At 43.0% G+C, this 14,740-nt stretch overlaps 1 protein-coding gene across 2 annotated transcripts in view; it reads right to left on the bottom strand.

Moving 5' to 3' along the window:
• Positions 1–13,831, bottom strand: part of fbxo41 (F-box protein 41) — a 111,269-nt gene extending 97,438 nt beyond the window's left edge. Inside the window, exon 1 of one of the 2 annotated variants that reach the window (XM_014195607.3) lies at positions 13,753–13,831. The gene's annotated coding sequence lies outside the window, so the exon portion shown is untranslated. Of the gene's footprint in view, positions 1–8,226; positions 8,522–13,752 lie in introns of those variants that run through there. The other variant, XM_014195608.3, reaches the window with a different exon arrangement.
• Positions 13,832–14,740: the final 909 nt, after the last annotated feature.

Genomic DNA, 14,740 nt, shown 5'->3' with positions numbered 1-14,740 from the left:
TGAGGAGGTCCAGGGAGAAGACATGGCAGCATGAGAGGAAGACAACCAAAGCTTTAGTTTCTAGACTATCATTTCAAAGATGTATGTTGAAAATGTTTTTGGGAGATGTGATGGATCATTCAATATTCCCTTTTGTTGTTCAGTGAAATCATCCCATGTGAAAAGTGAATTCATTTATTTATTTAAAGTTACAATTTAAAAAAAAAAAATTAATTACAAATGTATTTCTATTGGAAGGATTTAATCATTTGCAATTATGTCTACTTATGTTTGTGTCCATATGGTAAATATATCCAATGCAAAAAACATCTACTTTGTATTAATATTAAATTCCCATATATTCCCACGGAAAGTTTCCACCTCTGAATATTCCCCAAAATGTGCAACCCTAACTGTGAAAAAAACAATTCCGACAACTATGGACAATAACAGAAATTTTAAATAATAATCGTAATGAGTGTCAAAGTAGTTTTAGGAGCGGGGTATTCAACTTTATTTTCAAGTAGATATATACTGCTCAAAAAAATAAAGGGAACACTTAAACAACACATCCTAGATCTGAATGAAATAAATAATCTTTTTAAATAATTTTCTCTTTACATCGTTGAATGTGCTGACAACAAAATCACACAAAAATAATCAATGGAAATCCAATTTATCAACCCATGGAGTTCTGGATTTGGAGTCACACTCAAAATTAAAGTGGAAAACCACACTACAGGCTGATCCAACTTTGATGTAATGTCCCTAAAACAAGTCAAAATGAGGCTCAGTAGTGTGTGTGGCCTCCACGTGCCTGTATGACCTCCCTACAACGCCTGGGCATGCTCCTGATGAGGTGGCGGATGGTCTCCTGAGGGATCTCCTCCTAGACCTGGACTAAAGCATCCGCCAACTCCTGGACAGTCTGTGGTGCAATGTGGCGTTGGTGGATGGAGCGAGACATGATGTCCCAGATGTGCTCAATCGGATTCAGGTCTGGGGAACGGGCGGGCCAGTCCATAGCATCAATGCCTTCCTCTTGCAGGAACTGCTGACACACTCCAGCCACATGAGGTCTAGCATTGTCTTGCATTAGGAGGAACCCAGGGCCAACCGCACCAGCATATGGTCTCACAAGGGGTCTGAGGATCTCATCTCGGTACCTAATGGCAGTCAGGCTACCTCTGGCGAGCACATGGAGGGCTGTGCGGCCCCCCAAAGAAATGCCACCCCACACCATGACTGACCCACCGCCAAACCGGTCATGCTGGAGGATGTTGCAGGCAGCAGAACGTTCTCCACGGCGTCTCCAGACTCGTGCTCAGTGTGAACCTGCTTTCATCTGTGAAGAGCACAGGGCGCCAGTGGCGAATTTGCCAATCTTGGTGTTCTCTGGCAAATGCCAAACGTCCTGCACGGTGTTGGGCTGTAAGCACAACCCCCACCTGTGGACGTCGGGCCCTCAAAACCACCCTCATGGAGTCCGTTTCTGACCGTTTGAGCAGACACATGCACATTTGTGGCCTGCTGGAGGTCATTTTGCAGGGCTCTGGCAGTGCTTCTCCTGCTCCTCCTTGCACAAAGGCGGAGGTAGCAGTCCTGCTGCTGGGTTTTTGCCCTCCTATGGCCTCCTCCACGTCTCCTGATGTACTGGCCTGTCTCCTGGTAGCGCCTCCATGCTCTGGACACTACGCTGACAGACTGCCTTCTTGCCACAGCTCGCATTGATGTGCCATCCTGGATGAGCTACACATCCTGAGCCACTTGTGTGGGTTGTAGACTCCGTCTCATGCTACCACTAGAGTGAAAGCACCGCCAGCATTCAAAAGTGACCAAAACATCAGCCAGGAAGCATAGGAACTGAGAAGTGGTCTGTGGTCCCCACCTGCAGAACCACTCCTTTATTGGGGGTGTCTTGCTAATTGCCTATAATTTCCACCTGTTGTCTATTCCATTTGCACAACAGCATGTGAAATTTATTGTCAATCAGTGTTGCTTCCTAAGTGGACAGTTTGATTTCACAGAAGTGTGATTGACTTGGAGTTACATTGTGTTTAAGTGTTCCCTTTGATTTGAGGTGGCAAAGCAACATGTATTGATGTCTCCACAATCCATACGTCTAACCTATGTTGGGGAGACAGAGGGACACCAACTAGTTCTGTGCAAATATCCATCAAGAATGGATGTAATATTTCAATTGATTCAGACCCTGCGATCAAATAGTATTTGAGCCTCCCTGGAGTGCCACATGGGCGGGGTTTGCACTTTAGGGACCATTTCATTGGTTCCATTGCACCAGGCAAGAACTGCTTGCAAGTATTCTGAACAATTTGATCACAGGTCTGAATATGTACAGTGCATCTTCAAAGTGATTGACTCTGCACAGCTGTTACCTAGTACTGCATGCGTGGAGAGACTCCCAAATGAGAATTTCTGCTGCCCCATTTGGATTCTTCTCCACCACTACAGATCTCACACTCACCCAAACTAGACCACTCACTAAGATGGGAAAATAGAGTTACTTTGATTAAGGAGGGAACTGGTAGATTGGTAAAGGGGCAGCTCTTGCCAGGGGATGAAGTGAAAAAGCAAGTGTCAGAAAAACAGGCAAAGAAATGCTGGGATGATGGTGGTGTCCCAAATGGCACCCTTTCCCCTATAAAGTGCACTACATAGGTAGCCATTTGGGACGTAAATTATATTCCCCGTTCTGACTGGGGATGGCCTTTATTCACATGACAGTAAAAGGTCTGATTGTTTCCAATAATAGTGAATCAGATCAAACAGAAATATACGTGTCATGCTGATGACAGAGTCAGGATTTGGAGTAAGCAGCGTGAGTCCATGGCCCCATCCTGCCTGGTGTCAACGGTACAGGCTGGTGGTTTAATGCTGCGGGGAATGTTTTCCTGGCACACATTAGGTCCCTTAATACCAATTGAGCAATGTTTTCATGACCCAAAAAATTCTGGCTGTTCTGGAGGCAAAGGGGTGGGGGGGGGGGGGGTCTGACCCAGTACTTGGGTGTACCTAATAAACTGTGTGTATAAATGGTGCTGTATCAAATCTCTGTTCAAAATTGTGGGGAGATCAGAGGCAGTCAACAACTGAGGTCTCAAATGTAAACAAAACAATCTCTCGTTACCGTCCCATAGTGGCAGTCAGATAGTGTAGTGGCGCTATGGGACAGGAGTAGTACGATCAATGTTTTGCCAGAGGTGATGTGATGCTGTATGTTTACTTGAGGAAAATTACTATGGGATTGGGACGCTCCACTGTCACTGTAGAAAATACTTGACACCTACACAAGGAAAATGACTATGGGAAGATCCACTGTCACTGACGCACACACAGGAATACTTGACACCCAACTGTCTGCGCGACAGAAAACATTCTGCATGAGAATTACATTTCACCGAATATGCAGCATTCCTCCAAGGCAACTAGTGGTTAAAGGAATGCATTAGTTGACAGAGATGGTGCTCATCAGTCACCATTGTCAAGGAGATTTTCTTGAATCGCTTTGGGAATGTCTTCCACCCTCGGTCACTGTGTGGAAATTGAACAAAAATGTCCCATGAATTTCTATTTGAAATTCAATACAAAGAAGAAATAGGCCTAACCTTTGGAGGAAAAAGAAACTAAATGTCAAATGAGAGGTAAATTCTTCTTAGAGCGTAATATATTTGTACTGAACAAAAATTGCTGAAATAAAAGATCCCATAAATGTTCCATGCGTACAAAAAGCTAATTTCTCAGATTGTGCACAAATTTGTTTGTATCCCTGTTAGTAAGAATTATTCCTTTGCCAAGATGATCCATCCACCTGACAGGTGTGGCATGTCAAGAAGATTAAACAGCATAATTATTACACAAGGTGCACCTTGTGCTGGGGACAATAAATGGCCACTAAAATGTGCAGTTATGACAAACACAATGCCACAGATGTCTGAAGTTGAGGGAGCATGCAATTAGCATGCTGACTGCAGGAATGTCCACCAGAACTGTTGCCAGAGAAATTAATGTTCATTTCTCTATCATAAGCCACATCGTTTTAGAGAATTTGGCAGTACGTCAAACCGGCCTCACAATTGCAGACCGTGTAAACACGCCAGCCCAGGACCTCCACATCCGGCTTCTTCACCTGCGGGATCATCTGAGACCAGCCACCCGGACAGCTGAAGAAACTGTGGGTTTGCACAACTAAAGAATTTCTGCACAAATTGTTAGAAACCATCTCAGGGAAGCACATGTGAATGCTCGTCGTCCTCACCAGGGTCTTGACCTGACTGCAGTTTGGCGTCGTAACCGACTTCAGTGGGCAAATGCTCACTTCATAGATGAATACAGGTTTCAACAGCTGGCAGACAGCGTGTATGGCTGTGTGTGGGCGAGCGGTTTGCTGATGTCAATGTTGTGAACAGAGTGCCCCATGGTGGCGCTGGGGTTATGGTATGGGCAGGCATAAGCTACAGACTAACACAATTGCATTTTATTGATGGCAATTTCAATGCACAGAGATACCATGACGAGATGCCCATTTGTCGTGCCATTCATCCGCCACCATCACTTCATGTTTCAGCATGATAATGTACAGCCACATCTTGCAAGGATCTATACACAACTCCTGGAAGCTGAAAGTGTCCCATGTCTTTCACGGCCTGCATACTCAGACATGTCACCCATTGAGCATGTTTGGGATGACAGCGTGTTCCAGTTCCCGCCAATATCCAGAAACTTCGCAAAGCCATTGAAGAGGGACAACATTCCACAATCAACAGCCCGATCAGCTCTATGCGAAGGAGATGTGTCACCTGCATGAGGCAAATGGTGGTCACACAAGATACTGACTGGTTATCTGTGACCAACAGATACATAATATTCCCAGTCATGTGAAATCCATAGATTAGCATTTCACTGTAAGGGCTACACCTGTTGTATTCGGTGCATATGACAAAAATTCATTAGGCCCTAATCAAAATGTTACGTCAGACTGGTTTCCTTATATCAGTGGTCACCAACCTTTTGAGTCAAGATCACTTTCGCAGTCAAAAAAAACAAGCAGAGATCTTCCGCTTAGATTTTTTATTTAAACATGACTTGTAATATTAACCTAATATAAACAGTTCTGTAGGAATGATGTTTGGGCAGTAGACCTAATACATTATCACAGCATATTGGCTATATGCCTGGCCTGCCAATATTGTTATTCTCAAACCATATCAGCTTTCAAAACTCAAGCTTTGATAACAAAATTGATCAGTTGGTGTATCACTTGCGAGGCACTGCGGACCATAAATGTAAATAATTAGTTGGTTTTTTTACTGGACTGATGGTACCTGCATTTAATGGCCATGGTGCTTTCAAGACAACTGGGAACTCAAAAAAGTCAAAATCATGAAGTCCGTGATCGTCAGGTCGGAAAGTCAGAGCTCTAGAAAGATGCCCGTGTTTCCGACTTCGAATTCCAAGTTCAAAAGATTTTTCCCAGTCGGATCTCGTTTTTTGAGTTCCTAGTTGACTTCCAACTTCAGTGTGTTCAAGACGCCAATTTCTGAGTTGTTTTGAACACAGCATTAGTCTCAGCAGAGGGAGGGAGAGACTGACCAGAGACGGGACAGTCTCTCACCGGATGGCTAAACTCGAGTCACACCGCATCTGCCTCAGTCATGCACAAATTCATGTTATTCCAATGACCAGAGAAAGTTAAATATTCCTCTATATTAAAGTAGCCACGACAAGCTACTAATAATAATAAAAATGCAAGGCTATCAATACACTTGGCTACTCATTCGTTGCAGCAGTGCGAGTGGAAGTACAGAGAAACAAATTTTATGTTTTGTAATCGCGTTGAATAAAAACAGTGTTGACAGTGCTGAATAAAAACTTAAATCATGAACTCAGCCATAAAAACAGCAGCTCTTCGCTGTATTCTTTGACAGTCTCTGTGGTAATAAGTTTGTATCAAACGTTGCTGTGGCCGGGGAAGCTCTGTAGGCACGGTGGTTGAGCTAGCTGATTGGCTAGCCAGTAGGCGCACTTGATTTAATCTAAGATCTCCCGGTCCTCCTGGGTAGGCGGCGTTTGTCTTTTCAAACAGAAATGGTTCAGAACGGAAACACTTCGCTTACCCGGTAAGCAAAGTGTTACCGGGTAAGGCAAGTGGACCTACCGCCAACACTGCAACACAAATATCGTTGGCTGTTCTACAGAAATGTTTGTCAATCAACTAACAATGCCTTGAAGATCAACCAATCGATCGCCATCAACCAGCTGGCGACCACTGCCTTATATGAACTGTAACTCAGTAAAATCTTTGAAATTGTTGCACGTTACATTTATATTTTTGTTCAGTGTAAATGTTACTGAAACCTGTTAGGGGATTTTGACCTACATTATCCTCATATTGGCTAGCTTAATTGCAGTGGTAATTGACAGGGAAGTGAAATCACCTGTGATAGTAAGCCTGAATGATCAGCTTATTCTGCTACAGGTAGAAAGACTTAGTGGTGTGCTGACTGTCTTTACCTTTAAAATGAGAGGAAACTATACCTTTCTTCACGAGCAATGTACATGCAAAAGTATCTCAAATTACTAAAAGTGTGTGTGCAGTGTTTCCTCTGAAAAGAAAAATTAGCAGTGGGTGGGACCGTGGGGTCTGTGCATGCAAATGTGCGCTTGTGTATTTGTTTGTGTCCATGCATGCAATTTCATCTTGTGTTTAGGTCTAAAAGTAATGTCGGTCTGCTAATACAGGTCTAGTGAAGCCCCAGTGCACTACTTTTGTAAAAAAAATATAGCTAATAAATACTGTAAAGTACACACACTAAAGCATAGCCGAGGGAAGTAGGGGTGCTGAGAGTGCTGCAGCACTCCCTGAATATTTATTTGGTTAATTTTTTTTACATTTCAGGGGGTGCTCTAGCACCCATACTCCCCGCAGCTATGCTTTAGTGTGTGCGAGTACTGCATTTATACTTGGGATATCCCTTTTCAACAGGAAAACTTCCAAAATTACTTTAATTGAAAGCTTAAATGACTTGACTTTAGTCACATCTGATGCCCAACAGAACAGCATGGACACAGCAACAGCAAGTCAGTATTTCCCACAGTGGTCAGCCAGTCACACAAAACTGTAAATCAGTATTTCCCCACTGGTCACACACAGCACAATTTCCCACACTCAAGTAGCCTGTCTGTCACTTTAGGCAAAGTGCTGCTGTGGCTTCAAGAGCTGTGGTGGCAGATCTGGGAAGTTTTCTAAATGGCCAAGCAGAAGCAGTGCATAATGCAGTGCATAAATCATAATTTCCTTCGAGACCTTTCACCTTGAGCTCAAGTGTATTTAGTGGGACAGCTGGAATTACTATGAGGCTCATAGCTGAGTAGTGGGATCTTTCAAAATATAAATGCATATTTAAAGTAAATGATATATTATCAGATGGGCCCTAATCATATTGCTTTGATGTTTGGACATTATGCCAAAATAACTGTCATTTCGCTGAAAAAAAAACATGGATATACCGGAATGATAGTGTTTCTAGACTTAAAAGCTTCCAAAAATGTATTTTGTGCAAAAATAGGCTTCATTACACGTTATCCGCTGAATAATGATTCCACCCGAATAGATTGTATCATGTTATGATGGGCATGGGCCAGATTATCACTAACCGTCACGTAGCCTATTAGAAGCGAATTAGGCCGGTGACATTATGGATTCCGAACATTCGATTGACAACTGATTGATTAAGTGACAATTACGCACGTGCAATGAACGTCTATACATATTGATTGCAACAATCGCACTGACTGAACGTTATCAGTCTTCGTTTGGGTGTGAAGACCCAGACAGGTGGCATAGGTAGCATACCGCAGCAGGAACATGCAGCTTAACTGTAGCCTATCATTCAACAATTTAAATAACCGAAGAAAAACATCACGTTTAATTACATAGCATAACATTGACAAATATCAATGCAGTCGTGTCGATACGGATGACAACGTGCAGAAGGCGGAGTATGTCCGGCGCGGGTAGTAGCGTAGCACTAGCAGCATGCCCTGATTTTCTTGCCTACCATTTTCGACAGTGCACAGACAGACCATCACTTGTGTGCTGCCTGCTAGCTCTAATTTTGCGTTATTTTCAGCCATTCTCTCGAACGTGGTGTCAACTGATACATACACACAAACCCTTAGCACTGCCATCCCTCCAAAACATTATGTAGGGTAAAAAGCGCTTCTCACCTTGCAATTTTCTCCCCATTTCTCGCTCGAGCGAAGGAGCCGCTCCAGCATTCGTTGACGTCACACGCCCCACTCTGCAGCAGAAATACAGTAGGCTTGCAATAGAGCGAGAGGGCGCACTGGGAGAGCGAAGGAGAGAAAATAAGGCTGTTCGAGCTCGAATAAAGATTTCTGCCCACCGATATCTAGAAGATGAAAGACATCCCTCTACCTGTGCGATTCCCAAGGAGCTTTCATTCCTGTGAACACAGCAGGACCGAAAAACACGATAATTCCCTGGAGAACTAGGACTTGAGATGAATACATGCAGAGAAATCCTACAAACGAATACTTTTTTTTTTAGTACCACATTTTTTTAAAGCATGTCAAAGTAGGCCTAGTCACCGCAACTGCATGTACTAGTAATAATGATCACCTGTCATGTCATCTATAATGGGCTCCTCACTTTATTTCAACCAATCAAATTTGATTTGATCAACAAACCAATCAGTAATAAATGAATCAATGAGATGTTTTTTTTTTAATTTTTAAGCGCCTGTATTAACGGGTAGGCAACAGCCACGAAGTCACAGGCTAATGCACTATAAAAATCAGCAGCTAATGCAAGAGGACTAGGAGTCCTTGAGTATGGAAGTGAGGTGTGTGCCTCTGTCTGTCGAGGAGATTCATAGGGGACACAGGGCCATGTGCCCCCTCAGATGTCCTGGTATTTTCTGTGTGTGAAATGTTTAGTTGTCTCTGTAATGCTAATAACCACCTAGCAATTTTATGAAGTTGGCTTTAGCTAGCCCAGATTGGGAACCTAAGCCATTTCAGGCTATTCTTTTTTTATTTCACCAGGTAGGCCAGTTGAGAACAAGTTCTCATTTACAATTGTGACCTATTAGTCAAGTTAGAGTAGCTAGTTTGTCTAACTAAGCTGGCATGCCTGCTGTCAAGGTTGGTAGACTTTAGAAAAGCAATCATTTACCAAATGTACTGAATAAGACTCACATTCCTTGCAATCTTTTACCCAGATTTTAGCAGAGATGCAGAGCAGCATATTTAGTTTCTTTAACTAAATAATCACCAGTCAACTTCAAGATGGCCACCATTGTTCCTGTACCCAAGAAAGCAAAGACACCTGAACTAAACAACTTTGTCATCATGAAGTGCTTTGAGAGACTAGTCAAGGATCATATCACCTCTACCTTACCTGTCACCTTAGACCCACTTCAATTTGCTTACCGCCCCAATAGGTCCACAGAAAACGCAATCACACTGCCCTAACCCATCTGGCCAAGAGGAATACCTATGTAAGAATGCTGTTCATTGACTATAGCTCAGCATTCAACACCATAGAACCCTCCAAGTTCATCATTAAGCTCGAGGCACTGGGTCTGAACCGTGCCCTGTGCAACTGGGTCCTGCCCCCAGGTGGTGAAGGTAGGAAACAACACCTCCACTTCGCTGATCCTCAACACTGGCCCCACAAGGGTGCGTGTTCAGCCCCCTCCTGTACTCCCTGTTCACCCATGACTGCATGGCCACGCATGCCTCCAACTCAATCATCAAGTCTGTATACGACACAGCAGTAGTAGGCTTGATTACCAACAATGACCAGACAGCCTACAGGGAGGAGGTGAGGGCTCTGCGTGTGTGGTGCCAGGAAAATAACCTCACTCAATGTCAACAAAACAATGGATATGAGTGTGGACCTCAGGAAACAGAGGGACCACCCCCCTATCCACATCGACCACAGTGGAGAAGCTGGAGAGCTTCAAGTTCCTCGGCGTACACGTTACTGACAAACTGAAATGGTCCGCCTACACAGACAGTGTGGTGAAGAAGGCGCAACAGCACCTCTTCAACCTCAAGAGGCTGAAGAAATTTGGCACCTAAAACTTTTTTACAGATGCACAATTGAGAGCATCCTGTCGGGCTGCATCACCGCATGGTACGGCAATTGCACCACCCGCAACCACAGGGCTCTCCAGAGGGTGGTGCGGTCTGCCCAACGCATCACGGGGGCAAACTACCTGCCCTCCAGGACACCTACAGCACCCGATGTCACAGGCAGGCCAAAAAGATAATCAAGGACAAAAACCACCTGTGCCACTGCCTGTTCACCCCACTATCATCCAGAAGGCGAGGTCAATACAGGTGCATCAAAGCTGGGACAGAGACTGAAAAACAGCTTCCATCTCAAGGCCATCAATGTTAAATAGCCATCACTAGCACATACAGTTGAAGTCAGAAGTTTTACACTTAGGTTGGAGTCATTAAAACTCGTTTTTCAACCACTCCACAAATTTGTTGTTAACCGACTATAGTTTTGGCAAGTTGGTTAGGACATCTACTTTGTGCATGACACAAGTAATTATTTCCAACAATTGTTGATAGACTATTTCACTGTATCACAATTCCAGTGGGTCAGAAGTTTACATACACTACGTTGACTGTGCTATAAAAGCTTCTTTAAAATTCCAGAAAATGTCATGGCTTTAGAAGCTTCTGATTGACTCAAATGATGTCAATTAGCCTATTGGAGGTGTACCCGTGGATGTATTTCAAGGCCTACCTTCAAACTCAGTGCCTCTTTGCTTGACATCATGGGAAAATCAAAAGTCAGCCACAAGTCTGGTTCATCCTTGTGAACAATTTCCAAAACGCCTGAAGGTACCACGTTCATCTGTACAAACAATAGTACGCAAGTATAAACACCATGGGACCACGCAGCCATCATACCGCTCAGGAAGGAGATGCGTTCTGTCTCCTAGAGATGAATGTACTTTGGTGCGAAAAGTACAAATCAATCCCAGAACAGCAAAGGACCTTGTGAAGATGCTGGTGGAAACAGGTACAAAAGTGTCTATATCCACAGTAAAACGAGTCCTATATCGACATAACCTGAAAGGCCACTCAGCAAGGGAGAAGCCACTGCTACAAAACCGCCATAAAAAAGCCAACTACGGTTTGCAACTGCACATGGGGACAAAGATCGTTCTTTTTGGATTAATGTCCTCTGGTCTGATGAAACAAAAATAGAACTGTTTGGCCATAATGACCATCCGAAGAACCAACCAGCCGAAGAACACCAGCACGGGGGTGGCAGCATCATGTTGTGGGGGTGCTTTGCTGCAGGAGGGACTGGTGCACTTCACAAAATAGATGGCATCATGAGGGCGGAAAATTTGGTGGATATATTGAAGCAACATCTCAAGACATCAGTCAGGAAGTTAAAGCTTGGTCGCAAATGGGTCTTCCAAATGGACAAAGTTGTGGCAAAACGGTTTAAGGACAACAATGTCAAGGTATTGGAGTGGCCATCACAAAGCCCTGACCTCAATCCCATAGACAATTTGTGGACAGAACTGAAAAATCATGTACAAGCAAGGAGGCCTACAAACCTGACTCAGTTACACCAGCTCTGTCAGGAGGAATGGGCCAAAATTCATCCAACTTATTCTGGGAAGCTTGTGGAAGGCTACCCAATACATTTGACCCAAGTTAAACAATTTAAAGGCAATGCTACCAATGCTACCATTACTCATCTCATGTATATACTGTATTATATCTTAGTCTATGCCGCTCTGACATTGCTTATCCATATATTTATATATTCTTAATTCCATTCCTTCTCTTGGATTTGTATGATTATTGGGTTTATGTTGTAAAATTGCTCGATATTACTTAGATATTAATGCACTGTTGGAGCTAGAAACACAAGCATTTCGCTACACCTGCAATAAAATTAGATTTACAGACAGCTCAGTGTTATGCTTAGAAATGCAGAAAAAAAGAAATGAAGACATTTTTTACATAAAATGAAGCATAATGATGATGGCTCTAGATTGCAGGAAAAAGCCGTTTCAGGTGTTGGAGAATTTTTCAATGGGGGGGGGGGGGTCTAGGGCGTGTTTGTTGTGCATGCGTGTGTATCTGCCTGTCTGTCACTTTGTGCAAGTGGACCATTAGCAAATTGCTACATGGTTAGGGAAGGTGACAGACAGGAATCTTTAAAAGAAAAGGGCAATGGAGAAGTTAACTATTTAAATTTAACCTAGTCCATCTTATTATTATTTTTTAAATTTACAAGCCCATTCCAATTGCCTATCAAGAAATTCTCAAGGATTAATCCTCTGCTACTCTTGTCATTACAATAATTTTCCATTAGATATCGAAAGAAAGCCCTAATGCTGGTTGGCATTCATTAGTGTACGCCAAGAAAACGTAAACAAGCATTACTCAGTCCCTTCCTGTTTGTCCGTTTTATTCTATGTGGTACCTAGTGAATGCAACCCTGGTGTTTATTGTTCCCAATACGGGTGCAGCCAGGACACAGTGTGCAATACAATGCATGGATGATACTGCAGGTGCTGCCTGTCAGTGTGCGGTCTGATGTTTTGATCGGTGGGGGGCTAAAGCACCATCTTGTGGCCAAATGAGAAGACTGCACTCCATCGTTCACCTCAAAGGGAAACGCCACCACTTCTCAACCTCATTTTCATTATTTCCAGCACAATACCAGTGTCACGTGTTTCTATGTTTTGTAGAAAAAAAATCTGAAGTTAAATTGTTCTACCTGATGACATCTTCAAAAGTTAACATTTCAAAAATGGATTCTCAAATACTGAGGTTTGTGGTGACTTTGGGAGCAAGAAATACCCTCCCTTGGGCTAGAAACTGGTTGGAGGGTTTGAAAATCACTTTTTTTCATTTAATCCTACCTTGTGATGTCAAAGAGAAGCTTTTTTTCAACCTTTTTATCTTTAACAGATAGAAACACGCATGTAGACACTGGTTTGGTGCTGGAGATGATGGATATGAGTTTGACAGTCAAGACTGTCTGGAGCGCTTCAGAGATGGGTCGTACTCAGGAATGAAATGGATGCAAATGGGCTGAAACGGGGAGGGACTATCTGAACTTGTCCAATAAGAAACCCTTGTTTTCTTTTTCCGTTGCAAAACGTTTTGCCATACTGTGCATTGGCTGCTGGGTAATATTATCATGCACACTCAAATACATAAATTACCTTTAGGGGATACTAATGGTATAAGAATTGTATGTCCCAATACAAAAATCAACCACTATAGTTCTCAAGGATGTCCTATGCATTATGTATGGAATAGGGTGCCATTTGGGATGCAGCCAAGGGGAGAATCGTGGTGGTGTTCAAGTGGCAGTTAGCCAGAAGATTCCGCCACTACCGTTACGCTTGTTTACACTGAGCTGCACTGGGGTCGGCACGCCATCACGGTTAGATTAAGACACTGGAGCCGGCACGAAATCAATGCAGGGATGGGATATGACACTGTACTCCAAATTGTACATTTATCCAAACTGATAGAGCTAGAAGATTGAAATATCATTTTTCCAGAGAAATTGCCCTGTTTGTCCTCATGCTAGCAAGAGAAGCCACCGCAGCCATTTTGGAATGGCAGTGTCAGCCAATCAGCTCTTTTGTTGTTCAACGCAACAACACATCCTTGTCAGTGTTAGAATAAAACCTTAATTGCTTGGATTAAATTAAGATGATACTGTACCAAAGTTCCAAGACGATGATGTCAACAAAGTACTGTGACAGATTTAGATCAGACACTTCTCCCATCCGTTCCTTTCATTCAGTTTTCTTATTAGAAGTGACGGCCCCATTGGCTGCTGGGTAATAGTAGGGCTGTGAACCATTATTGTCTCTTGATTGGCTGATTGAGACATGCTGTGCTTTGGTCTGCCTTCATCATTGCGCAAACAGCCTCAGCTGGTGTAGATATTATTAGTATCGGTTTGCATAGCAACCATAATAATGAATAATATATGCCATAACACATGCTTGACATTTCAACACAATGAAGTTGTTTTTTTCTCTTCCCAAGAGTGCATTTTAATGCTGGTTGGCCGTGAGGACGGAGGAATAAGAAAATAATAGAATGGAGGAAGGAAAAATGTCAAGAATGCGATTTGGAGACAATCTCTCTTGTCTAGCCTTTTCTTTGTACCTCGGCAAGGAAATGCATGTAATTCAAAAGACCTCGAATGACTGAGGACGTTGAATGATGCCAGTACACGTCACAGTACACGTCATTTTAATGATACAAATCATTAAAATCATGACAGAAAATATTTACGCAAGAAGCAACCTATTATCACACAGTCAAACTCTCATTTCATTTAGTAAGTTCACCACAGTACAGTACAGACAGTACAGATAATAAGATACGCACAGATCCGGAAACGGGCACAGAACATTTCAGAGATAGTGTCTGCGCCCCAAATGGCACCCTATTCCCGACATAGTGTACTACTTTTGGTCCACGGCCCATGAGGAGTAGGAAAAGGCATCATCTGAGACGGAACAGGTATTCAACGTACTACTATTGCTCCCCAATGCAGTGATTATCTCAGCGAAGAATCTATTTTTGATCATATTGGGCTGTGTGACTGTGTCAATTCCAACATCAAGTCAATAGACTTGTGTAAAGAAAATGTACTTAAGCATAAAATGTAAATGTTATTGCTAAAATACACTTAAGT

This window comes from Salmo salar, chromosome 04 (assembly GCF_965601325.2).
Source record: "Salmo salar chromosome 04, fSalSal1, whole genome shotgun sequence".
Taxonomy (NCBI): Eukaryota; Metazoa; Chordata; class Actinopteri; order Salmoniformes; family Salmonidae; genus Salmo; species Salmo salar.
The sequence above is the reverse complement of the archived record's forward strand: the minus strand, read 5'-3'. Positions and strand labels throughout refer to the sequence as shown.